The 24,413-nt window shown below is 50.1% G+C and overlaps 2 long non-coding RNA genes across 4 annotated transcripts in view; one reads left to right on the forward strand and one right to left on the reverse strand.

Moving 5' to 3' along the window:
- LOC140620103 (uncharacterized) overlaps positions 1-17,004 on the forward strand; it is a 36,417-nt gene extending 19,413 nt beyond the window's left edge. For both annotated transcript variants that reach the window (XR_012019840.1, XR_012019839.1), the window contains 3 exons: positions 9,116-9,374; positions 12,311-12,667; positions 12,863-17,004. This is a non-coding gene — a long non-coding RNA (uncharacterized lncRNA). The remainder of the gene's footprint in view (positions 1-9,115; positions 9,375-12,310; positions 12,668-12,862) is intronic.
- Positions 17,005-17,902: 898 nt separating this feature from the next.
- Positions 17,903-24,080, reverse strand: LOC140620105 (uncharacterized). 2 transcript variants are annotated; one of them, XR_012019843.1, is made up of 3 exons: positions 20,774-24,080; positions 19,590-20,587; positions 17,903-19,343 (listed from the first exon to the last, which is right to left on the reverse strand). It is a non-coding gene; the product is annotated as an uncharacterized lncRNA (long non-coding RNA). The 2 variants fall into 2 exon arrangements; XR_012019842.1 differs by having other exon boundaries at positions 19,590-24,080.
- Positions 24,081-24,413: the final 333 nt, after the last annotated feature.

Below are 24,413 nucleotides of genomic sequence, written 5' to 3' on the forward strand. Positions count from 1 at the left end.
ATGTTATGGAGACTATGAGGTCATGAGGGATTCCACTGCTCTGAGCCGCTGGCCTTGACTCAATTAAGTGGAGCAAACACTAGGATTTCCCTGACCACTGGCCCTGAACCAGGTGCTTTATGCTATTCAAATTATTTCTCACCACAATCTTGTAAAGAGGGTATCTTCACTCATTTTAACATTTTAGTATCTGTCATCACATAATTTACAGTTTTAAATGGAGCTCAGAAAAGTACTGTAACCCTGTGCCTCAGGACGCGTGGTGAACAAAGCAGCAGGGCTGTACATTCTACGAGGACAAGGCACCACAAGTTTTACTCACCAGCATCTCTACCCAGATAGCAACGCTTGGCACATAGGATAGGATGATTTTTCAAATGAATGAATGAATGAACGGACTAGTGACATCTAGCATCAGAATTAGGTCGAAGCCTCCCAGACACACGCTGCCGCCTCTCACGCACGAGTAACCCAACAGAGGGAAGTATCCTGTTGCCAACGTCTTAAAAAATCCCTCGAGCAACCAAAGTGAGGAAGTTGACTTTGTGAGAGGTGTTATTTCTGAATAAAAGTGTGTGATCATAACTTGGCTTTGCAAATTACCCAGCTGAGAAGTCAATCAAATAATCAAGTCAATGAAAGCTAAATTCATCCCGTGTATTATGTCAAAGCGTACAAGCAAGTCAATATGTAGGAAATTTAAGAAACATATCTTGGAAAGGATGTGCCCCTCAACCATCCCAAGAGTCAATCATGGGCCAAATGGTTTCCAATGATAGGAGGCAACTTTTCATAGATTTCTTTAAAAATTTTGTTTTGATTAATTTATTTGAGAGAATCTGAGCGTGTGCGAGCAACCTGGTGGGGAAGGGCAGAGGAGAGGGCGAAGGAGAAAGCCGACTCCCCGCTGTGTCGGGAGACAGATGTGGGGCTCAAGATCATGACCTGAACCTAAATCAAAAGTCGAATGCTTCTTCAACTGAGCCACCCGGGTGCCCCTGACTTTTCATATACTTTTAAAACTTTGTTCCTAAAGTGCCATTCCTTCATATGTACTTTAGGAGGCAAATTCATGGAAAATAGTGATCACATATTTAAAACTAGTTATTGGAAGTTGGAAGGGAAGTGATTCCAATTTAACTTCTATAGGATATAATTTTTGAATTTTTTTTTTTTTTAATGAAAACGTTTGGAAGAGGCATTTCCTAAGAATAAAGATTGGAAGCACAAGCATCTGTTTGTTTCTCTTCGGGGAGGCTGCCATCATACTGATTTTTAGCCTCTTCCACCAAGTCCAAACCCAGCTGGGAGCTGGGAGGCCGGGTGGTCCATTAAAAAGCATTACAGAAGGAAGCAAATTTCAGGTCTGCCTCTAATTAAATGCAAGTCTGGGTAATCAATGAGACCTTTTAACTATCAGTTTCCCCATCTGTAATACGGGTTTAGAAGTGCCCGGTCTACGTGCTTTACAGAATTGTTTTAAAGATCAAACCAAAATCGAGCAGAAATGTCAACACTACGCAGATGCAGCATTCTCACTCTTGCCTGTGCCCTAAGAGATGTTTCTAATCCATTCCCACTTAAAGAAGAACAATCTTCAAGTAGTTGTGCTGCTCCTGGGTTTTCTCTGTGTCATCAAACACAAAATCGAAATGGCTCTTTAAGAATTCTTCAGGCAAGGCTGTCTTTAAGGACTCTGGAGAGAAAATTGTCTTTGCTTATGTTACAAAGTTCTGGTGTTACAGATGTCTGCCCCTTAGAAGTTTCCAGCTCGTCCTGAGGTTTTGATTCCCATGAAGCGTCTAGAATAATATACCGTCTCTAGATTTGAGGTTATGATTGTCCAATCCTGAGGTGGAAACTCCCACTGGTATCCTTCCCAAAGGAAAACTCAAAGTAAACTTCAAGGAAACCAACGCCAGGATTAGCTTCGGGAGCATCGTTGGAACCAGGAAGCCCTCTGAAGCATGGAGTTTGATCCGGGGCTTCTTTCAGAGGGCTGGGCCTAGACCGCCCCGTTGTCTCTGTAGGACCCAATCTGGGCTCTGTTTGGAAAGAGGCCTGGTGCCTTCTTACCAACTGCACACTGAGCTTTCCATGGCTTCTGTTGCTGCAGCCAGACCTCCAGCCTTGAGGGCGAGTGGATAACGTTCTCTGATCGGGGCCTCTCCAATCCCGACACCCCTGCAATAGCTCTAAGTACAAGCTCAGATGCCGAGGAGGTGAGTAAGAGAGGGCGGGGGGCAGGCAGCACCCAGACAGCTCCTCCTTGGGGAAGCCCATAGGGTCGGGCCCCAGCTTCATGCCTGAGGATTACTTGGATTACGGGAATGCAGGGCAATGGGAATGTTGGCCAACAAAAATAATACTGACTGTAGATTTATCCAACACGTCTCGTGTGTCAGGAACTTCAAATACAGCATCTCATTGAGTCTTCATAACAGTTGATTCGACCAGGTAGGTATTTTGGTACCTGTGTTATAAAGAAGTCAACTGATACACAAAGTCCCATTCAGACAAAATATTTATTGAGCACCTACTGCTTCTCAGGCGTGGAGGATATAGCAGTGAGTACGGCGCATTATTGTTGAAGAACCAGCGGCCAAGTGGTGGTCAAATAACTTGCCCGGTACATGGTCACTGACAGGATTCTGGAGCCAGAATTTAAATATAGGCCTGTTGGGCTCAAAGTCTTGCTGCCTGGCTTCCAGGGCCACAGTGGCTTTAAGTCATTCATTTGTTCATTCGCCAGGGAAAGGTAAAGTACGAAGCACCTACTGGGTGCTGGGCACCATGCCAGGAAGACAGTGGACAAGATGAGTCAAAGGAGGTGGAGCTGGTTCCCATCTTCTAGGCCCTTCAGCCCTGTCCTGCGGCCCGGGGGGCCTCACCAGGGAAGAGGCTCCCCACGCTCCCCAGGAGCTGTGGCCCTCCCGCCCATCCTAGGCGGCTCTGCGAGGCCCCAGTCCACTCCACTTGGGTCAGGCGCCCCAATGGGGACAGGCCTAGCTGACGTTCCTTTCCATTTACGGACAGAAATATCTTCCTTGTTAGAGAAAAATGCTGATTTGGGGCAGATGAGATCATGTCTAAATGAGAGGAACATAAGCAAACAAATAACATAGAAGGAAGAGATTTCCTGTGTTTTCCAAAGCCGGTACCGTGGAGGGCCAGCCCCTGGCTCCCGGTGACCCGGATCCTCAGGAGCCGAGGCAGAAAACGCGCTGGCTTTGTGCTGGGGCTGCGTCAGAGCCTCCCGGGCAGGTGGCAGGTGGCGTCAGCTGCCCTCGAGTCTGTCCACCGCCCCCCCCCCGGGGGGGGGCCTGCATTAAGGGGATGGAGGCACCGGTGACTGTGGCTGACGCAGGAATCCGGCTCACGCAGGGCAGAGGGGTTCGCAGCCCCCCAGCTCCATCTGTTGACTGTTCCAGGCAACTGTCCTCTGCTCTCCCACAGCCCTCTTGTGCGGCCCGGAGGCTCTAGTTCTTTCTGTTCCCTTTTCCTTTAGCTTTTCGACTTCAGCATTAATTTTAGGACTAAATTATGCATGACGAGCCTTTGCATCGCACACCGTGTGATTGCCTACGTGTCCTGGGGGGGAGGGGGGAGCCAGGAAGCCATCCGTGCCATTACTGCTTATTCATACCAAAGAGGTTCAGGCTCCTGATGGGAAAGCTGCAGAACTGCAGTCGGCTCGTCTGGGTGCTTCTGGTAGGGTCTGGTGTCCGCTCTCCTGGTTTCACCCCTTTTCTGGGGTCCCAACAAGGCCCTACACACCTTCCCTCCCACCGCCCCTATGGCCAGAGGTGGTCTCTTTTTCTGGGGTTCCCCTGGGGGTGTCTCACCACAGTGAAATATTCTCTTTTCTTGTTTACCTAGCTCTTTCCTGTGCTTGTCTCAGTTCCCTGCTCATCGCATCTCAAGCCAGTTAAGTATGTTGATGCACAGGTGAACGGCTATCTGCCCACCTTTGGCATGGCTGTCCCACACCAGAGAGGTAGGAGTGAGGAGGATGAAAGTTTTCTTAAACTGCTTTCAGGTGGAATTTTGCCTTGATGGACTGGGCTGCCAGATTTAGGCTTGACAACATAAGGAAAAATTCATAGCCTATGTCCTGACGCAAAACAAAATTTAATCAATGTTTATTTCCTTCCTTCCTTGGAAGAAGTCGTCTAGTCTGTCTTAGAGACTGTCCATTCTTACATATGTGGGGAGCCTGTACCCGAAATTAGGGGAGTCAGAGCTCTGCTCAGGGACATTTCCACCTTTCCAAAGAACCGTTCTGATGGTCCAACACGCAGACTTTGTGAGATAATAGAATCTGGGGACTAACAGGGCCCTTAGAGATAATCTCTGCTGATGCTAAGGCAATTTGATAAGCTTTAAGTAGATTAGTAAATTTAAAAATAAGCAGACAAAAAGATGATGGTCATTACTGGAAGAGCCCATCTTGGCTTCTTCTTGAGCACAGTCTCCAGGAAGCCAACTGTAGTGGTCCGCTGTGCTCCCTCTCCCAGGAAATGATCGACTTCCCCGGGGTTCATCTGCTTCCATATGTTTGTTGCTTCAAAAACGTAGCCATCGACTTAGGTTGATCCTTAAAGAGGTCCCTTGTGAGATGCTACAGCTTTTAGGATTAGGATGACTTCCTCCAGAAGTGACGGGGCATCTCAACATGGGTGTCCGAGGAGGAAGTGGCTTGGCCCAGGGCAAAGAGCGTGGGCTTTGGAGTCAGGCACACCTGGGTTTGAGTTCAGAGGCTGGCACTTTCCGATTGTGGGATGTGGCGTCAGGGAAGTCAGTAACGTACTTCTCCGATGCCTCCCCTCCTCATCTGCAAGACAGGAAAATTAGTAACTCTCCCTGGAGATTGCTGGAGACGTGAAGGTACCTTATTACGTATACAACATGCCGGGCACATAATAAGCACCAAGTACCACTCGTTTATATTCCTTGTTGCCCATTTGAACGTCACTGTGTCAAATAGGATCAAAAGACGTGTCGCTGATGACCTATGACGTCACTGAGATTGGGAAAGGATTCAGCAGGAGGCTCTGCTAACATTTCAGCTGTGATGTTCGTTCACGATAGTCCGCATCCATTGGCAGAAATAGATTTCCTAATAAACATAATAACAAAGGCGAAGGAATGGCACTTTCCTATTGTCTTACGCAATTGAACCCACTTCTGTATAACCAGACATGCCCTGGCTTGCTGTACGATGTTTTCTCTTTTAATTTGCCATCATTTTTGGAGAACCTATCATGCATTTAATTAGGTGCTTGACATATATTTTTCTCATTTAACCCTCCTGATGATTCTGTAAAGGGACTGTCGTTATTCCAATATTATAGATGAAGCTCAGTGAAACTAAGTGACTTACCCGAGATGACATAGGCTCATCTGACACTCAGCCCCTTCCAGATTTTAGAGGTTGTGTGCGTGCACACCCTGATGAAGGTGACTGGTACTCAACAGTACTTGTTGGATGAATGAACTTTCCCTTTCTCTCAGACCTTACTTTTAATCAGCTGTGTGTCTTTGTGTGATAGTAGCAAGGTCCATGCAATGGATTTGCCTCCTCAGGGCAAAGAGATGACTTGCATTTTTGCTGAGCTAACCATGTGGGATGAAGGGAAGTGTCATGTACGTTCTTTCATAACTCACATGCTTTGTATGGTCTGACCCTTGTCTACTCCAGGTTCCACACTCACTACTCTCCCATAGGTTCCCTACATTCTGGCTACACCGGCCTGCTTCTGGCTCTTGGCAGCATCATGCTTCTCCAGCCTTGGGGTCTTCCACATGCTGCTCCACCTGCCTGAAATGCCAATCCCTTCCTAAAGTGTTGAACCCTATCCATTCTTCAAATCTTAGCTTAAATAGAACTTTCTCTGAGGGGGGCACTTGACCGGATGAGCACTGGGTGTTATTCTATATGTTGGCAAATTGAACACCAATAAAAAATACATTTATAAAAAAAAAAATAGAACTTTCTCCAGAAGGCCTCCTTGACCCTCTGTTTCAGTTACCTATTGTTGTGTAAGAAACCTCCTCAAAGTGCAGTGACTTAGAACAACCATCATTTATCTGCTCACAGATGTGTGATGGAGTTGGGCTTAGTAGGGGAGCTCGTTTCTGCTCTGAGTGGCATTGGCTGGGCTCATCTGCTTGAGACTGGAGAATCCAAGATGGCCTCGGTCATACGTCTGGCATTTCAGCTGGGATGCCCACTCTCTCCCACGAGATTGCTCCAGCTGGACTTCTTTACACGGTGTTTGGCTTCCAAGTGGGTGAAAGTGAAAGCCGCAAGGCACCTTGAGGACTCTGCTTGGAAGTCCCCTGGTGTCTCTCCTGCCACGTTCTATGGATCAAAGCAAATCTCAGGGCCAGGCCAGATCAAGAGGAGGAAAAGTAGACTCCATCTCTTGGAGTGGCAAGTGCTTGAGGGTGAGGAGGAAAAGCTGGTGGCCATCCTTACAGCGTCTCTACACACTCCCAAGCTAGATTAGCTCTGTTATATACAGCATCCCCTTCTCTGGACAACTAAGAGCATTTGTAAGTACTTATTCACTATCTGACTACATTCTCCCATCACCTCCCACACTGTAAAATCTATTAGAACAGGAATCCTGTCTGCCATCTTCATAGCTAATTGTAAATATGGAGTGAATGAATGAAGGAATGAATGAGTAGGTGAGCATGCTATAGTCCAGGCACACAGTCCAAAGCAATGATTGCATATGTAATGAGTGTAGTTCTCTCTTCTTGGTGATCATAAGCTTGACATTTAAAGTCCTGTGGCACTTCCTCTCTCCTGGAAATAGTGACAAGCATCTCATGAGGGTTGGAATTTGACTATCCTTAAAGGCACAGAAAAGCCTATAGTCTTGAAAAATTCTGACTTACCTCTAGGAGGTAAAGGCAATGATCATGTTGTCAATAGTCTTTCTTAAGGTTACTGCAACATGACTTGTGTTTTGGTGCCTGGAAAGCTGTTACTGTGGTACTAGAATATCTTGCCTTGTTGATGTTGACGTCTAGAAGTAGCTGTTTTGGAAACACATTGGAAAACCCCTTCCCCTGTCCCCATCTGTGTTTTTTTTTTCTTCTCTCTTAATATTAATGAAAACCAGAAGGGGATTTCAAGAGAACAGCAAAACCAAACATGGCTATGCAGCATTCATGGGAATTCGTTTTAGAAACTCACATTTCAAATGCTAAATTAACTGCAGGCTTGGGAGAGAGAAAAAGAGAAACTTCTTAGAACTAGAGAAAAAAAAAAAACAGGGAAATCGATCAATGTTCATTTCTTTTGATGTTCTTTTGCATGAAAACAGAACAGGATGTGAGGCACAGGGAAATTGGGACTTGTTCAGCCAGAGCAGAGCTTGAAAAATCTGGTTTTGACCTATGAGTCATTTGATGCACAGATGCCAAATCTGGGGCCTTAGCTGGTCGCTGCCTATCTCCTTGGCCTTCAACAGCTGAGCTCGGCCAAGGCGGATGACAAGCAGAAATCGGCCTATCAGCCACCCCTGTGTTGTGTTTTCTTTGCTCCTCTCTAAACGAACCGTGCTTAGGTGCCGGTAGTGATTGCAAGCATTTCTAAGAGTAAATGAGTGCCCACTGGCAATAATTGTTTGTTGTGTTTTTTTAAAACAGCTTAGGAAGGAAGAACCCCAAGTTACTTCAAATTCCTATAAAAAATATAGTTGGATGGATGGATAAATGTCTATGTATGTTTGTGTATATACGTGTATGTCTGTGCATGAGTGTGAGTGTGTCTGTGTGTGCAACTTTTCCTTTTCAGCAGATTGCAAAGACAGAAATAGAAGCATGCAGGCAAACATGGTCTCTTAGCCTCCGAGCTCAAACACTCAGCATCTCAGAGCTGAGAGTGACATGTTTTTCATTTGGATGTCTAGGCCTGTGTTCAGTATTTATTTCTTTATAAATACATATAAACAAAGTCTCTAGGCAACCATCATGAAAGAAAGGCAACGAGTTCTGAAAGGCAGAATAATTACTTTCATTTTATTTTTCTCTTTTTGCTATTTAGAAAATATCTTCCACTCTCTACCCACCAACTAACCCCCTCGCCACACACACGTACACATTCCCCAATAAAAACAAAGTTGTTTACAGGTTTTTTTTCATCACCAAACAGGGGGAAATTTCTCAAGTCTTAACATATTAATTATCAGAGGCAAATGCCTTTGCAAAATTCCATCGGAGAGCGCCCTAAACTGGTGGATCTTCCCAACTGAAACAGAAATCACAGAATGCAGGAGCTCTCACTGGCCTCTGGCATCATCTGGCTCAGCTCGGGCTGCTTCCTCGGCTGCCTGGTTGCCTAGCAACCTGCCACCCGGCAGCCCCGCTCCTCGGGCTCTTTTCCTAACGTGGGTCCTCGCAGGTTTTTCTTTTTTGCGTTCGTTTACTGCCAGAGCAGCATCTGCACAACCTGCAAGGATGGCTCAGGAGCCCGGGTCAGGGGCTGCCTGGCTGGCTCAGTGGGCCGAGCATGTGACTCTTGATGTCAGAGTCATGAGTTCAGGCCCCATGTTGGGTGTGGACCCTACTTTAAAAAAAAAAAAAAGTTGTTCAGGACCAGAGAGTGGAAGTCTTTGAACGTCAAGCTGCAAGGTGTCTCCATCCTTTGGGAGGTGGGAGGGAGCCCACTGTTATTCTGAAGCACAGCAGCAGCAAGATCAGTGCCTGCTGCTGCTTGGGAGACAACAGAGCATAGTGACGCCCGTGGGGATGGAAAGGAGGGTGCCCGGGTTAGCCACAGGGCCGCCCTGGAAGCAGGCCCAGCTCGCACAGGAGCACACAGTGGAGCACGAGGCACTGCGCCCGAGTTTGCCCGGACCCCACAAGGCCAGTGTTCTTTTTGTTCTTTTCCTCAGACCATCTCGTCTCCCAGCTAGTCCTGCAATGTGGCACTCGAGGGAAGAGGCAAAAAAAAAAAAACAAAAAAAACAGATGTGTTTGGATCTCTGCACGTTGTCCTCAATCATCTAGTGAAGCCATCTGTGACATTTTTTAATGCCCAATGTCATAGAAAACAGGAGCTATGCTCATTGTACAAATGTTCTCCATTCTTCTCCAGATGGTGACTCTCCTGCCTGCTTCAGCTTTACAAGCAAAACACCTACTTTCAGCTTGGAAAGAATCAATGGGCAGGCCACGCGCAGCCTGCCACGTCAGGGAGCCGGGGGGCGCTCTGCGCCAAGGCAGCAATCCTCACGAAGGACCAGGGGTAGGAATGGGGAGAGGCGCTCTGAATGGAGGCACCCACCCTCCAACTCCGAAGGAACAAGAGCTGACTCAGAAGTTGAGGAAGGTGTGGCTGGAGATGTGGCTGTTGGGTAAGCTCACGAAATCTTGACTTTAGAACATTCTTAGTACCATGCCTGGGCTCCCGCAACAGAAAACCCCTGAGCCTGTTTGGTCCTCTTTTCTGACTCACGGAAGACAGATGGATGTTTCTTGGCATTGCACAAGTCAAGGGACAATTCCTAAGTGACCCTCCCATGGAGGCGGCCAGGGCCACATAGGTCAGCTAAGAGCATGGGTGTTAGGGGAGAGAAGGTAGGGGTGAGTCAAGCCATCATCCCAAGAGAGGTCCCCTGCCACTCGATGATGGGCTCGGGAGGTGGTGACAAGATACCGCAGGCAGGGCCACAGGAGAACCGAGATCACGGCGGGTGTTTGTGGGCAAATATGAGGTTCGACCTGGGGACCCAGAGGAACGAAGGATGGGAGAGCTAGTGTGGTGCAAAGGAAGAGCAGCAGTCATCAGTCACTCAGCCTGCCCGGGTGTAGCCCACCTGAAGCTCGTGCCAACCCACTGAATCCTCATGGGCGCCTACACAGCAGGCGCTGCTGCACCGTTCAGGTGAGGAAGCCAAGGATGGAGAGGGTGGGCGACTTTCCCAAGGCCACGCAGGGGAGAGAGGCCTCCTGGCCTGGAACCCAGACACTTGAACTCCAGAGGCCTTGTGCCCTGCCAGTGTTTCACTCAGCAAATGGGGCAATGAAACGTGAGTTCTTGCTCTGCCATGGGCCCCATATGCAGCCACAGGCTGCAGTCAGGCCTTGGGGGGTGGGGGGGTGTTGGGTTTACGCTTGGTGGTCGTTTCAGATCAGCCTTATTCACCACTTGACCAAATGCCATCTACACGGACTAGTTTAATACTTAGAATTACTTAGAAATACTTCCGTCTTCAGGTTCCTCGTGTGCCCTTACGTATGAATCTGTCCACACCCTCGTGGCTGTGACAGCCTCTGTGTTCCAGCCCCGTAACGGTAACGGTAACGGTAACGCCAACTGTGTCACCTAACGCCATCTGTCCCCAGCACGGGCACTGGACTGTGTCATCCAGGCAGGGGGCTGGTCCCATGCGTGCCCACGTCTGCATGTGGGTATTCACATAATCACCTGTCCTTTCTAGAGGAGGGCGAGGTGTGTACCTGTTGGGGTTTCACGGTTAATGAGAAGTTGGTTGCCACCATTGTTGCTTTGAGTTCTTCCTGTGGCGCTCTTTTCCTTGTTCCGGACCTTGAGCTCTGCTCATGTGCGTCCTCCAGGGGCATTCCTAAGCCCACGACTCCGGATTTTTACATGTGCAGCCAGCATGTTGGGGGGTCGGGGGGCGGGGAATGGCTGGGTGGTGAAGCACCAGCTTGTCCACATGGATTTTTTTTATCAGACCAACCGTCAGAGGGCGCCCTACAGGAATGGCTTCAGGGAAGGGGGCCCTCTGGGCCCTTACAGTCCCCACAGGGGTCCAGAAATGCGGGCTTTGGCCCAGAAGAAATATGGTCTGGGGCGATGTTTCTGTCATGAAGAAGATTAGCCATCTACTTCCTGCCTGCTTGGCTAATTATATTTTCTCGGCTCTCCTTAATTACACAGACCAGATGCTTTATGACTAGAAATAAACACAAAAAAAGAGAAAGAGCATCAAAGATAAATCGTCTACGACGAAGAGTCATAAATTGAAAGAAACTAACGCATTAAGTAGTCTAGTCACTGCCACACTTCACTTAGCACAGTCCATCTTCTCAATTCGATTAGTTTTAGTGTTGAGTGTAATGGTAAGCATTTTTAAAAATTGGGGCCGGAGTCTTTTGGTTGTTTTCTTTTCTTTTCTTTCTTCTCTCTCTCTCTCTCTTTTTTTGAATAAGCAGTCAAGTAAAACATCAATGCTAATTTCCAGATCCTTTAATGGAAAAACTCATCAACTAGAGAATGTGGTACAGAAAATCCTTTGGTAGTGGTCATTTTTAAAAAATTAATCTGAAACTGTACGAGTAATCCAGAAATACATTCTCCTTGTTAAAAAGAGAAACTATAGGTACTTTGTTCAAGGCCCCTTTGAACAACACCACAGTCCTCCTACCCCCTCCATCTTCCCAGAGATCATCATGATTTCCTATCAGTGTGTTTTCTTCTGGACTTTTCTTCAATCATTTCGGTGGGTGATGATACTCTGTGTGAAGGGCACGTTTCTCTTACACCCATGTGAGCATCCGGGCTACGTCAGGCCTTAGGGCACTGGCCTTGGATTTGGTAGGCCGACGTTTGAATGTCACCTCTGTTCGGCTATGCGGCGGACTTTGGACAGGCCGCCTAAGTGCTCTGCGCAAGGGGTTCGCAGGATCTCCTTCAGACATTTGTTCACTTATTTATTCTGCAAATATTGACTGAATTCCTTCTGAGTTCTGGGCACCTAGGCAAAGCTCTGGCTTAAGGTGGCTTGCAAAGGAGTAAACATGGTATGGTCAGGAGCACGTCACAGAAGTACCAGGTGCTCTGGGATTGTGGCACTGAGAAGTCAGGGACGGCTTCCTGGAGGAGGTATTGCTTAGCTGCAATCTGAGTGATTACAAGGAATTAATTGGGCAAATAGGAGCTTGGAAGAAGGTAAATGTGTGGGGTGTTTGGGAAGGAAGAAGCAGTTTTCAAGGCAGAGAAAATGTTATGTCCAAAGGCTCATTGGCTAAAACATATATATAAAACATATATATGTGTGTATATTTGTGTATATATATATATTTGTGGGGGTTTTTTAGTTCAAAAAGCTAAAGTATGGTTGAACAGAAATTTTGAAGTGGGTGTAACTAGAGATGAGGTGGGAGAGCTTGGCAAGAACCACAACACAGCTTGTAAAGGAGCGGGACTGGATCCCACGGACGAAGGGGGCCCCTCGATGTAGCCAGGGGCACGCCGTGCTCAGATCTGCCTTGGACACGGCCAAGTGCGCCAATATGAGCTACGGTTTACACTCTCTTCCTTCAGGCAACGTCGTCGGCACGGTCACCAGCAGCGACTGCCGTCTAAGAACCAAGTCCAAGAGAAGAAGGAAGAGAAGGCTGGCTGTGGTGGGCCTTGCGCCGGCTGCCGGCTGCCGGGGTCGTTAAAATCAAAGCTCCCTCCCGAGCCCTCCGTCCCAGCCCCATCTGTGTAGCTCAACCGTGACTTTCATCTGTTTTCTTCCCTGTGACCAGAGACCTGAGGAATGAGTCCAGGAGGAAAGACAGAGAAATCCATCCAGAAGCACAGAATCCGGAGACTCGGGGCCTCCCTGGTCACGTCCGACCGCACGCATTGCTGCTGTTCGGGGGGACCCCTGGCGCCCACGAATGGGGACACCAGGTGAGAGAGGCCGAACTCCGGGAAGCTTTCCCACGACCCAAGGCAGAGCGGGATCTGTTCCAGCACAGGAACAGCAACTAGAGGGGAAACGGGGGGAAGGGGGGGAGGGGGCTCTAGCTTTTGCCGCGTGTTCTCGATGAGGCTATTCCTAACTTTTCATCACCCTTTTCACCTCTTACCCCTTCGTTATGGAAGTGGAGGCGTGAAGAAGTCCCCGGCATCTTCCCCTAGTTCAGACACTCAAGGATTCCTGCATTTGGTGACCTGGCCCCCCCTCAGCTCCCTAGGAGCCAGGGTCTCTTGGATCCCCTCTGGAAAAACCGCTGCCTCCATCGCCCGGGGGGGGTGGTGGTGCACAGTCCCAGTTGGACGCCCACCTGGGGATGGGGCCAGCCAGGCAGCCAGCAGGAGCCGAGAGATCAAGCGAGAGGAGACCTGCTGAAATACTAGTTGAGGCCTTCTTCTCGTTGGTAAAATCAGACCAGGCTTCGGAGCTCGGGAGGCGAAGTCCCAAAGCTCCCCTCTGAGAACAGTTCTGTTCAGGACCTCGGGTTCCAAGTGTCTCGGCTTCAATGGCAAGAACAAAGCAAGAAGGGCAGGAGTTGGGGTAGATTTGTCTGGATTCACAAAGCCTCATTTGAGGATCCAGTGCCAAACCCCGAGGACTCCGAGCCTCGAGCGGGGGTGGCAAGCCTTCTCCAGAAAGGGCCAGATGGTCCTTGTCTCCACTCCTCAGCCCTGCCCTTGGGGGGCAAACAGGTGTGGTTGTGGCCCAATGCAACTTCATTTACAAAATAAACTGTCACCAGATTTGCCACACAAACCCTAGTTGCCAGCTCTGCCCTAGAGAGTATTTGGAACCCGGAGACCGGGAAGAAGAAGATCCTTTTGTGGTCTGGAAAGAAAGCCCTGGAAGGGATGGGAAAGTAAAAAGCAAGAGAATTGAAATGCTAGTGTTGCCTTCACGTCTTTGCCCTTGTCTCCACGTTGAATCTGAGTGGAAGAGGGAGTTAGGAATAAATCCCAGAGAGTCTTGGAGATCTGGGAGCGGAGGGTCGTGGGCCCAGAACATTCCACATAACTGTAGGAGGAACCAATCCCAAGGAATACCCCACATCAACATAGCATGGCCACCAGAAAGGAAAAAAGGCACTGTGGGTGGTTTAGCAGAGGAGGTCAGAGCCAGGCCTCTCACGTCTCCAGGTCTTCTTTGGCTCCCACAGGGCAAAGAGGAAACCTGAGCTTTGCACACACACAAGGCGGCTCTGGAGGGTCCCTGGTGAGAACCAAGATGAGCCGACCCCATAGCCCACAGCAGAGCCGGGCAGTGCGCTGCCCAGACGGAAGTCGCCCTTGGCTTGAGCCAAGTGAACACCTGGTGGGCAGAGAAAGCCCACCCGGAGCCCAGGCTGGTCCCCAAGACTAGCCTCGCCCAGAGGACGGACAAGTGACATCAATTTGGGGCCTCAGAGCAGGGGGGACGGGGCGAGACCTGAGCGTCGGGGCCCAGGGCTTCCGAGGGTTTCCCTCCACAGCCTCTTCGGCTGGGGGTGAGTGCTCCTCCAGCCTCCCTCCGAATAATTCATTAATTAGCTAAAGAATGACCTCGGCCATGTCCTCTTGCTCCAGGCCTTGCTTATCTCGTGGACATCCAAGCCTTGCGGGCTGGCTGAGATGGCTGGTGGAGCTGTCAGTCCCCCTTGAACCCGAGGCCGAGAGCACTGTACCTTTTTAATTGTCACAGCTTCAAATTCATGTAAATAGATGAAATGCAAACTGAATTTCGCGCAGCGGGGCGCAGGGAGAGGGCCTGGTTGGTGCGGGGCCGGGGACACTGGGTCCTGCCGCCCTGGAGCCCTAGGGTCCCGGCGTCTGCAAACAGTTTGCACCAAGTGCAATAGTTGGAAGCAGGGGAAGCGGTGGCTTAAGGTGAGGGCTCACCTGGATTAGCCTTCTCTGGCTGCTGCAACAAATCACCGCCAACCTAATGGCTTCAAACGACACGGATTTATTGTCTTACAGTCTGGACGTCGGAAGTCCTAAAATCGGGGTGCTGGCAGGGTTGTAGTTCTTCTGGGGGCTCTAGGGGAGAACCCATTTTGGCGACTTCTCGGGGCCACCTGCATTCTTTGTCTCACGTCCCCTTCCTTGATTTACACTAACCTCTGTTTCTGTCATCATGTCTCTCTGTCCCTCTGACCCTCCTGCCTCCCGCTTATAAAGGGCTTTGGGCACGATGTCGGGGCCACCCAAATAATCTAGGGCAACCTCCCTAGTCAACAGCAAGTCCCCTTTGGCACATGGTAACGTACTCGCAGGCTCCAGAGGTCAGGACGAGGTCGCGGGGACGGGGAGGAGGTGTTTATTTAGTCCACAACACCAGCCGTGGCGCGATGCCAAAACCAGAGCAAGCCTGCCCAGGAAGACTTCCCTTGACCTGCTCGACCCTGGGTGAGAAACTCTGGGTCTGGTCTAGGCTCCCCAAAATGGGCAGCTAGAGCCTGTGTGTCCTTTCCTCTCCCCTTGCCCCACCTTGGTCTAGGTTTGCTCACGGGCTGTTAGGAAGGAAGTGAGGCTGGGCCTGGGGGCCTGGGAGGGCACACCCCACGCTGGGAAATGTCCTTCCTACAGGGAAGGGCCCCGGGCTGGGCTCCTGACCCGAGGGCCTCCTGGAAGTGCGTTCTGGGAAGTGGAGCCCGGCGTCCAGCCCTGTGGGTACCTGAGAGCCACGGAGTGGAGATGGGGACGCCATCTGCCTGCGGCCTGGGGAACTGCTTGAGAGGCACGACAGCTGGAGGGAGACCCTGCACACCCCCTGCCATCCGGCTTCTTCGTTCTCTCCTTCCTTGGTCTGGGAGCTCCCCTATACCGTTCAGACAGATCTTTTCATATCTGAGCCACAACAGAGCTGAATTCGAGTTCTATCCTTTGGCACTGTTAGGCCCAAGCAGAACAAGGAATAAAGATGACCACTTCTGGTATGAAAGCTGAGGTAATTAGGACCGATGTACCCGCTGAGGACAAGTCAAAGAACTGGGTGAAATAACAAAAAAAAAAAATCATCAAAGAACAAACAAGGGAGTAATTGCTGAGGTTGAGTCAAGGTGAGGATCAGAACCCAGAAGCCCAGAACTCAAAGCTGTCTTTGTCCTGAGGGTACTTGCTGATACAAAAAAAAAGGGGGGAGGGGGCAGTTGAAAACCAAGCAGGTGGATTTCCAGGCTCAAGAAGACAAAAGTCAAAACCTAGAATCCACCAAAAATATGTACTGTGTTAAAACATCTTTTTTTAATGCTGGGACCCCAAAGGGCCTCAGAATAAGTTGAGTTGAAAGAAAATCTTGCAGGGACCCACAGCCCAGGTTTACCCTGCCCAGGTGGGTGAGGAAAACTCAAGACTTGAACTTGGATGAAGGGAGCACTGGACTAGTAATAAATACCCCAGGCACCCAACAAAAATAAATGAAAATGCTCCCAGAATGCATATGTCCTCACCTAGGGGTCCTCGTTATTACTACAGCGCTCCCAATACAACGATCAGCACCCAGCGGAAGACAACCAGACACACTCAGAAACCAGAAACCGTAAGTTAAAAAGAGCAGAAAGGCCAGACAGCACAAATAGACACACAAAGACCTACCGATTATCATATGCGAACTATAAAACAGCTACACTGATTATATTTGTAGAAATAAAACACAGGCCTATAAGTTTTAACAGGGACCTGGAAATTACATTCGAAAAGTAAGGGCAGCCTGGGTGGCTCAGCGGTTTAGCACCGCCTTCAGCCCAGCCCTGGAGGCCCGGGATCGAGTCCCACGTCGGGCTCCCTACATGGAGCCTCCTTCTCCCTCTGCCCGTGTCTCTGCCCCCCTCTCTCTCTCTCTCTCTCTCTCTCTCTGCATGTCTCATGAATAAATAAATAAAATCTTTTTAAAAAAAAAAGAAAGAAAGAAAAGTAATAGGGCAGGGGTGCCTGGGTGGCTCAGTGGTTAAGCGTCCAACTCTTGATTTTGGCTCAGGTCACGATCTCAGGGTGGTGAGGTCGAGCCCCACACCAGGCTCTGCGCTCCTTGGGGAGTCGGCTTGAGATTCTCTCTCCCTCTGTCCCTCCCCTTGCTTGTGTCCCCACCCCCCCCCGAAGTAAATGCATCTTTAAGAAAATAAAAATTAAAAATAAACGGTCATGGGGCAGAACTGAAAAAGAGCCAAATAAGATTTCTTTCATTAAAAACTGCAGTAAGCGACACGAGTAGCTCAGTACAGAGATGTAATAGTAAGTTATAGACGTGGCTGAAGAGGGAACTGGCAAACGGGCAGCTGGGCACGGTGGGAACGCAGCACGGGGAAACAAAGATGGAAAACACAAGAAAGACTAGGAGATCTGAGGACCCGGTGGGAAGGCCTCCGGGGTTTCTGAAGGCCACCAGAGAGGGGAAAGCGTGGGGCGGGGTAACATCTGAAGAAATGGCTGGGATATGGCTGGCATCAGGGTTCCTGAATGTGCCATCAATTAGGATCCCAAAAGCAGCCGGATTTAGGGGCCCGCTTGGCCCAGGGTGCAAGCAGGTCCTCTAGGGGATGGGGTCGTCTAAGGCCAGACACCCGTCTGAACCGCTCAGATGTGAAGAAGCCCAATGGCTCCCCACTGATGGGCGACAAGGCAGCTTGGCCGAGAGGGAGGGGGTGTCCCAACCCGATTCCATCACTTTGTGCGGAGACTGGAAGGCAGAGAGAGGGGGAAGCACAGAGATAGGGGAAGGGGTATGAATGACTCCGTCTAAAGGTGCAAATGAGCTCCCCATCTGAGGTCAGGGTGCATGGTGAGATGATAGAGAAGACCCCAAAGAGGTATGCGGGATGGGCAGGAAGGCCCTCTTAGGCCCTGGGGACATGCAAGCCCACTCTGTGGGCTGTGGGTGGCGGGACAGGGTTCTGAGAAGGGAGGGGGTGTGATGACACTCACGTGGCAGGAGAAGCCTGTGCGGCACAGAACGGGCAACTGACTGGAGCACGGAGAGCAGGTGGCCGTCCTAAGTCATCCAGGTGACAGCCCAGTGCCACCTGCTTCGGTCATGGCATTTAGAAACGGCGGTACCAGACCTCGAGAAGGGGGCAGCAAACAGGCGTGCTCGGACGCTGCTGCTGGGACACTTCGTTGAGGCAACCTCAGGGAGAGCAATTGAGGAAAACGCAGTAAGGGCTTAAAAATGAAGGTAAACTTTGACCCAGCAAATCCACTTCTAGGATTTATTTTTAAAGAATGTAAAATGTGCAGCTGATCTCAACAGTAATTATAAGAAGAAAACAATGTACATGCCCCACGTCGCGGATCAGTCACACACTGTGCACAAATAATATGGGTAGGTATTAGAGATCGTGTTGCGAAAGATTCATTTTCCTCTGGATGCTTTTATCTTTTTGTATTTCTCCATAATTGGCACAGACCACTTTTGTAATTAGGAACAAATCAGTGAGAGATGTTTAGAGTTTATGAAAACACTATAAGGAATGTTTCCAAAGAACACAAGGAGTAAGTTCCCCGAATAGAAATGATGCAGGACTTATGCTTCGACCTCTACGGATCGAAAATGAAAAGTAGCAGCGTATGTATAAGTGGCTCCACCCAGGAGGAATGCGAGCTCCAGCACGTTGTATTCATTTCTCAAATTACTCAACCCCAGTTTGAGTCCCCGTTGTCCGGGTTGCTGGAAAGTCACGGCCTTTGTGCTGCCGCCACGCGGCCCCTGCAGGCATCGGGGGAGTTCGCTGCAGGCGGTTCGAGATAGGACATTGGCAGCCACCTATTCTCAAGCAGAGAAGAAGCCTACGTTCTTCTTCTTCTTCTTCTTCTTCTTCTTCTTCTTCTTCTTCTTCTTCTTCTTCTTCTTTTTAAAGATTTTGTCTATTTATTCATGAGAGACACACAGAGAGAGAGGGAGGCAGAGACACAGGCAGAGGGAGAAGCAGGTTCCCTACAGGGAGCCTGATGCGGGGCTCGATCCCAGGACCCCGGGGTCACGACCTGGGCCTAGGGCAGACGCTCCACCACTGAGCCCCCACAGGAGGCCCAACTCCTAGGTTATGGAAGCCGGCTGCTGCCTCATCAATCAGAGTTGTTTCGTGCTTCACAAAGCACTTTAGCCAGCTTGGATTGTCCTCTCTCTGCCCCGCACTGCTGGTCCCTGTGTCCCAAGGTCATGTCACAACAGTCATGCCCTTCAAAGGTGAGCAGCACCGTGAGCAATCCCACATGGACAGCAGGGAGTCCAAAAGGGCAGGGCTTGTAGGATTTTCCAAATCAGATCGTCCCCGGGGGCAAGCGTCCGGTGTCTCCCCGCTTTTCTTCCCTGGCTCCCAGGTATCAAGCCTGCAGACCCCAGAGGTCACTGGGGGGCTCACAAGAACGCCGATGTTCATAGCAAGGCTGAACCCATTGAGGCACCATGAGTTTCCGCGGCTCGGGGGACCCAGAGCAGTGCTGGGTTCCACGGAGGAGGAGGAGGCTATTATCTCCTCTCTGACTCCTGCCACGTCAGACTCGTGCCCTGAAATAGTGGAGAGCCCCCAGAGCCCCCAGCGTTCCTCTCAATGTCTTCACCTCCTGGCACAACTCCTTGCCGTGAGCCCACCAAGGGCCTCAAGAAATATAGTTAGGTTTCCGAGCTGAAAACCCTCTGTAAGGAGACAAAAAAAAAAAAAAAAAAAATGAAACAAAACAAAAGCAAACAAAGCCAAACCACATAACCAACCCCTACATATCCGTCACCTTTAACCCCGATTCCTCATTCAACCACCGTTGCACAACTGGAGCCGCAGGTGTGCGAGTGAGCGCACGAAGAGCCTCTGGGCCCTGGGGATGGAGATGTTTGTTCACAGCCTCTGAGTCCCAGGTTAGCAAGTCAGAAATGCCCCACACTCACCAAAAAGTCCATAAAACGATTCTTGGCTCATAAAACGCACTCAGGAAATGATCCCCCAAGAGCGTCAACGGTTGCTGAGTCAGGCCTCCCTCACGCGGGAGCTCAGAGCTTGGTGCTTACAGGGCGCAGCCACTGGCTTCTCTCCTTGCTTTTCCTCCCTTTGCCAGGTCTTCTTCCTGCGCCCTTCCCCATCCAGCTCTCCTTGGCTTTCTCTTTGTCTTTACTCTTTTTTTTTTGTCTTGACTCTACTAAATTCTGTTATTAATGATGATGGTTTGAATTGATTCTCTTGAGTTTTGCGGATAGAAAATGACATAATCTGAAAATCAGGCTACATTTACCTCTTTTCTGATAACACTTCCTTTCCTCGAATGCCATTTTGACACGTGTTAATCTCTCTTTTTTTTAATTTTTGTACAATACTTATCAGTAAATTCTTTTTTTTTAAAGATTTTATTTATTTATTCATGAGAGACACAGAGAGAGAGAGGCAATGTTAATCTCTTTTTTAACGTGTACTAGAATTTCGGTAAGCCATACTGTGCTCAAGACCTAACGCTGGAAAGTTCCCTAAATGTCCATTAATCAAGAACAGATAAAAATAAATGGTGGGGAATTCACACAATGGAATATTATGTGGTCGTGAAAAAGAACGACCTACTGCTGCGTGCAACGATGCGCGTGGATCTCATAAATACAATGTCGAATAGAAACCGCTGGACAGGAATCATACCTACTCTAGGGCCCCATTTATATCAAGTATAAATGCAGGTGCATCTAATCTCTGCTGAGAGAAGTGAGGATGATGACTGAACAGGGACGTGAGGGGGACCCCCGGTGTGAGGGTATCTTCTGTTTCTTGATCTGGGTGCTGTTCCGTGGATAGGTTCCGTGTGTTAGAACCTGACTGCGTCACAGGGAGGCGTGCTGAGGACGGCGACAGAGGCCGGGGCCAACTCCATCCAAAGGTGAACACACCGCTCAGGTCCAACCAGTTGCTGCAACTCAGAAAGAGAACATCAAGAAGCCAGAAGTCGAGATTTCTTTTTTTTTTTTTTTACATGAAATCTTCCTTTTAAATATTTCTTTTTAAAACTTCAAACCAAACACAAACAAAAAACTAGTGTATCAGCCAAACACATCCTGTGTGAGGGCCAGACTTAGCTTATGGATCCCAAACTCACAGGCTCTGTTCACAATTCGGCAGGGCCAGGCGGACTCCAGCTGATTACAAGCTGACCACCTTCTTGGGGGGCGGGGGGTCTTTCTTCCCTGAAGGAGATGCTCTTCAGCTATGGCACATAAGGGTCACTTCGCAAAATTGTTACCTTCACTGATGCCCCCACCACCACCACACACACACACACACAAAACCTGGGAGGAAGGGGTAAAAGGAAAGGTTTGGGTCCCCTAAAGCCCACCGGCACCCCTTAATGTTTTATAATGTCCTTGCTCAGAAACTGCTCCTTTTTTTTTTCTAAGGGTTTTATTTATTTATTCATGAGAGAGAGAAAGAGAGAGAGAGAGAGAGGCAGAAGCAGGCTCCGTGCAGGGAGCCCGACGCGGGACTCGATCCCAGGTCTTCAGGATCACGCCCTGGGCTGAAGGCAGGCACTAAACCACTGAGTCACCCAGGGATCCCCAGAAACTGCTCCTTATTAGTAGGTTGGTTTCTGGAAGAAGCAGGACAGGAAAAAAAATGAGGCAGCATTTGAACTGGAACAGAATCTGCCACAACGGGGCAGTATAACTACATCCTGCCCGCACCGCAGTCCCTAACCACCGGGGCTTTAAAGTCCCAGCCCCTGATCCCCGGAGAGGAGCCTTATGCAATGCGGGCGGAGGTCGTAGAGGGCCGAGAATACATTTGGGACACGATGCTCTTCCTGAGTCAGGACAAAAATTGGACTTGAAAATTGCCAGGTCCATGTTTTGAGGAAAGATGGAAAGTCCAACAACAGAGGAAGATGTATTATCGAGGATCTTCTGGGTGTTTTTTTCCTTGGGGATTTCAAAACGGATGGTTTTCCGTCACGAGTTAGACAGGGAAACTTCTTGCCACTGACTCTGCTGTGCTTTAGAAACAATCTAAGGGAAGTCTGCTGTTCTTAGCAATAAACATCCCATTTCTTTTCTCCATTCAATGGAGGGGAGAAGTGAATAAACAGACTCACACCTATAAAAAGGTCATTTCCGAAAGTGTGCTGTTGGGTGAATGTTTTGGCGGTTACAGTGCATTTTTTGCACAGAAACGAAGTGATACCCGAGGACTATGTTTTCATAAACAGGTCAAAAGAACCTAACGGTTCTTAACGGAACTAAAATATTATTTTTGCAATTAAGATGAGTAGAAAATGGCACTGTCCTAAGAAAGGATCGTGGAGAAAACAGCCAACAAACTGAATAATTCAGCAGTCATTTACCAAATATTTGCTTTGTGCAGGACGCAGCCAATCTGAATTGGTTTAGAAGGAGGGCACTGGCAGGTTTAGTGGGGAGACGGGAACAGAAGCCCGAGGAAAATGGGCAAAAGGGAAAAGGAAGTGAGAAAGTAGAGCCAAGTGAGCTTTTTCTTTCCAGAACTTCCGTGGGGAGAGGAGAATGTCATGATGACCAAGTGGGAAAGGATTCAGGATCACGTGGGGAAGGATTCAGGACCAAGAGGGAAAGGATTTGGGACCAAAAGGGAAAGGATTCAGGACAAGTGGAAAAAGATTCAGGACCAAGTGGGAGAGGATTCGGGGCCAAGTGGGAAAGAATTCGGGACCAAGTGGGAGAGGATTCGGGACCAAGTGGGAAAGGATTCGGGACCAAGAGAGAAAGGATTTGGGACCAAAAGGGAAAGGATTCAGGACCAAGTGGGAGAGGATTCGGGGCCAAGAGGGAAAGGATTCGGGACCAAGTGGGAGAGGATTCAGGACCGAGCCCAGACAGCAGGAGAGGCAAAACGACAAGTTAAAGGAGGTGGAATCAATGGACGTACCTGTGTCCTTGTGCAAACGCTGCTGCTGCTCGCCGCTCTTCCATCTCTGGCCTGTCCTAGTCAGAGCCCCTAGATTTCCACCAGGAGGGGGTTGCACTTAGCTAGAAGGCTGGACTCTCCAGCCTCCCTGGCAGCAAGGTGTGGCCGAGGACTCAGGTCTGGCCCATGAGACAGACGTGGGAATTCAAGGTGGGACGGGTAATGGATCATTAGTGACGGAGGCCAGCAAGATGGCAGAGCCGGTCCAGCAGGGAAAAAAGAAATCCTGAAATAAGAATGCTAAGTTGGACAGAAAGAGGCAAATGTTCTTCAGAGTCCTCAAACCATCTCTCCCGAGAGAAATCCACCTGCCCCTTCCCCATTTTTAACAAATTAATGTCTGGAATGTGGGTGCAGTGGCTGGAGCCGCAGCAGCCACGGGGAGGAAGCCATGAACTGCGCTGGCAGGACAGAGAGGGAAAGGGGGCCTGGGCGCCTTGGCTTCATCGAATTCCCCGGTCTGATCCCTCTTTGGGCTTCATGCCGTGGGACTGTCACCTCGCATAGCAGCGCCTTGCGCAGTACACATGCCTTACACGGACGTACTACTCCATGCGCTCAGGCCTACATGGCACCCCGCAGGGCTGTGTTCCTACAGCCACAGCTGATGTCACGGGTGATCTGAGAAATCTGCTAGAACCCTTCTGAGCAGCTGGGACTCTTGCCCATGTGCCCACGTAAGGATCTAATCTCCACTTTGAGATGTGATTTCACTCAAGGGAGGCTGAAGGGGGAGCTGATGAAGGCCAGTGGAGGGACAAGCTTGAAAACCGGGGAGACGGAGGGAGAAGAGGCACGGACCCCTTTGCCGTCTGGGAAGTGGGAAAGCGAGCAAGCCCTGCTAGGGAATGGGTCTGGGAGGCGAGCGAGGCCTTTGCAAGATGACAAACAAAGGCATACGCTTAAACTCCACGCATGATTTGGCCTCGGCTTGGCATCCTCTTCCTCTCCCCGTGTTTCCAGTCCCGGGGGTGGGGGGGACGTGGAGGGCGAGTGGGAGAAAGATCGAGTAGTTATGTGTTAAGCCTCTACTCAGAGTAAATACAGTCCGATCCGTAAGTAAGGTGACATTTTAGCAAGCTGTGCCGTCTGACCACATGTGGCTAAGAGCTGAAGTTTCCATCACGTATTTTACGCTTATTTTAGGTTAAATTCTGTCCCGGGGCAGAGTGTATACTTCATAAAGGCCGACGGATTGGCCAGAAACAAGGACTCCTGTAACTTTCTGAACCCTGCAGAAGCCACTGCTTAGAAGAAAAGCCCGTCGAGGCAAGAGCCCCTTCCTAGCGAAGGAGGCCTGCACCAGCACCGGCCTGGCCGCGGGTCTTGGGGGGCACCTTCCTCGCTCTCCCACCTCCTTTCACGGCGGTGACAACGGGGGGTGCCCCGAACCAGAGGACTGAGCGCCATCCTTGGCCTCTCCCATGACCCATACTGTTAGCCAGTACCATGTCCTCCAGGGTGTGCGCTTGGCCTGAGGGCGCGGCCAGTGTCCCAAGGCCGCCCGGACGCCGGGAGTCCCCCTCCAGGTCCCCCTGGGGTTGGCTGGCGACCCCACAAGAAAGGAGGCCAGAGGCAGGAGCGGGGGCGGTGGCCTCCAGCACTGCGGCCTCTGCTCCTGAGCGGGGAGCTCAGCTTCTCCGTCCAGGTGGGGGCCCCCGGGGAGGGACGGCGGCCGGGCCTGGGGCCTCTGTGTGGCCCGGACGACCTTGGGCCCAGTGGGACTCCTGCGTCCTCAGGCCCCAGGTAGGGGGATCCCGCCACCGCCCGCCCCCCTCCCCCGGGGGGTCTCCGTAGGGCTG

The sequence above is a fragment of the Canis lupus genome, chromosome 28 (assembly GCF_048164855.1).
Source record: "Canis lupus baileyi chromosome 28, mCanLup2.hap1, whole genome shotgun sequence".
NCBI classification, from domain to species: Eukaryota; Metazoa; Chordata; class Mammalia; order Carnivora; family Canidae; genus Canis; species Canis lupus.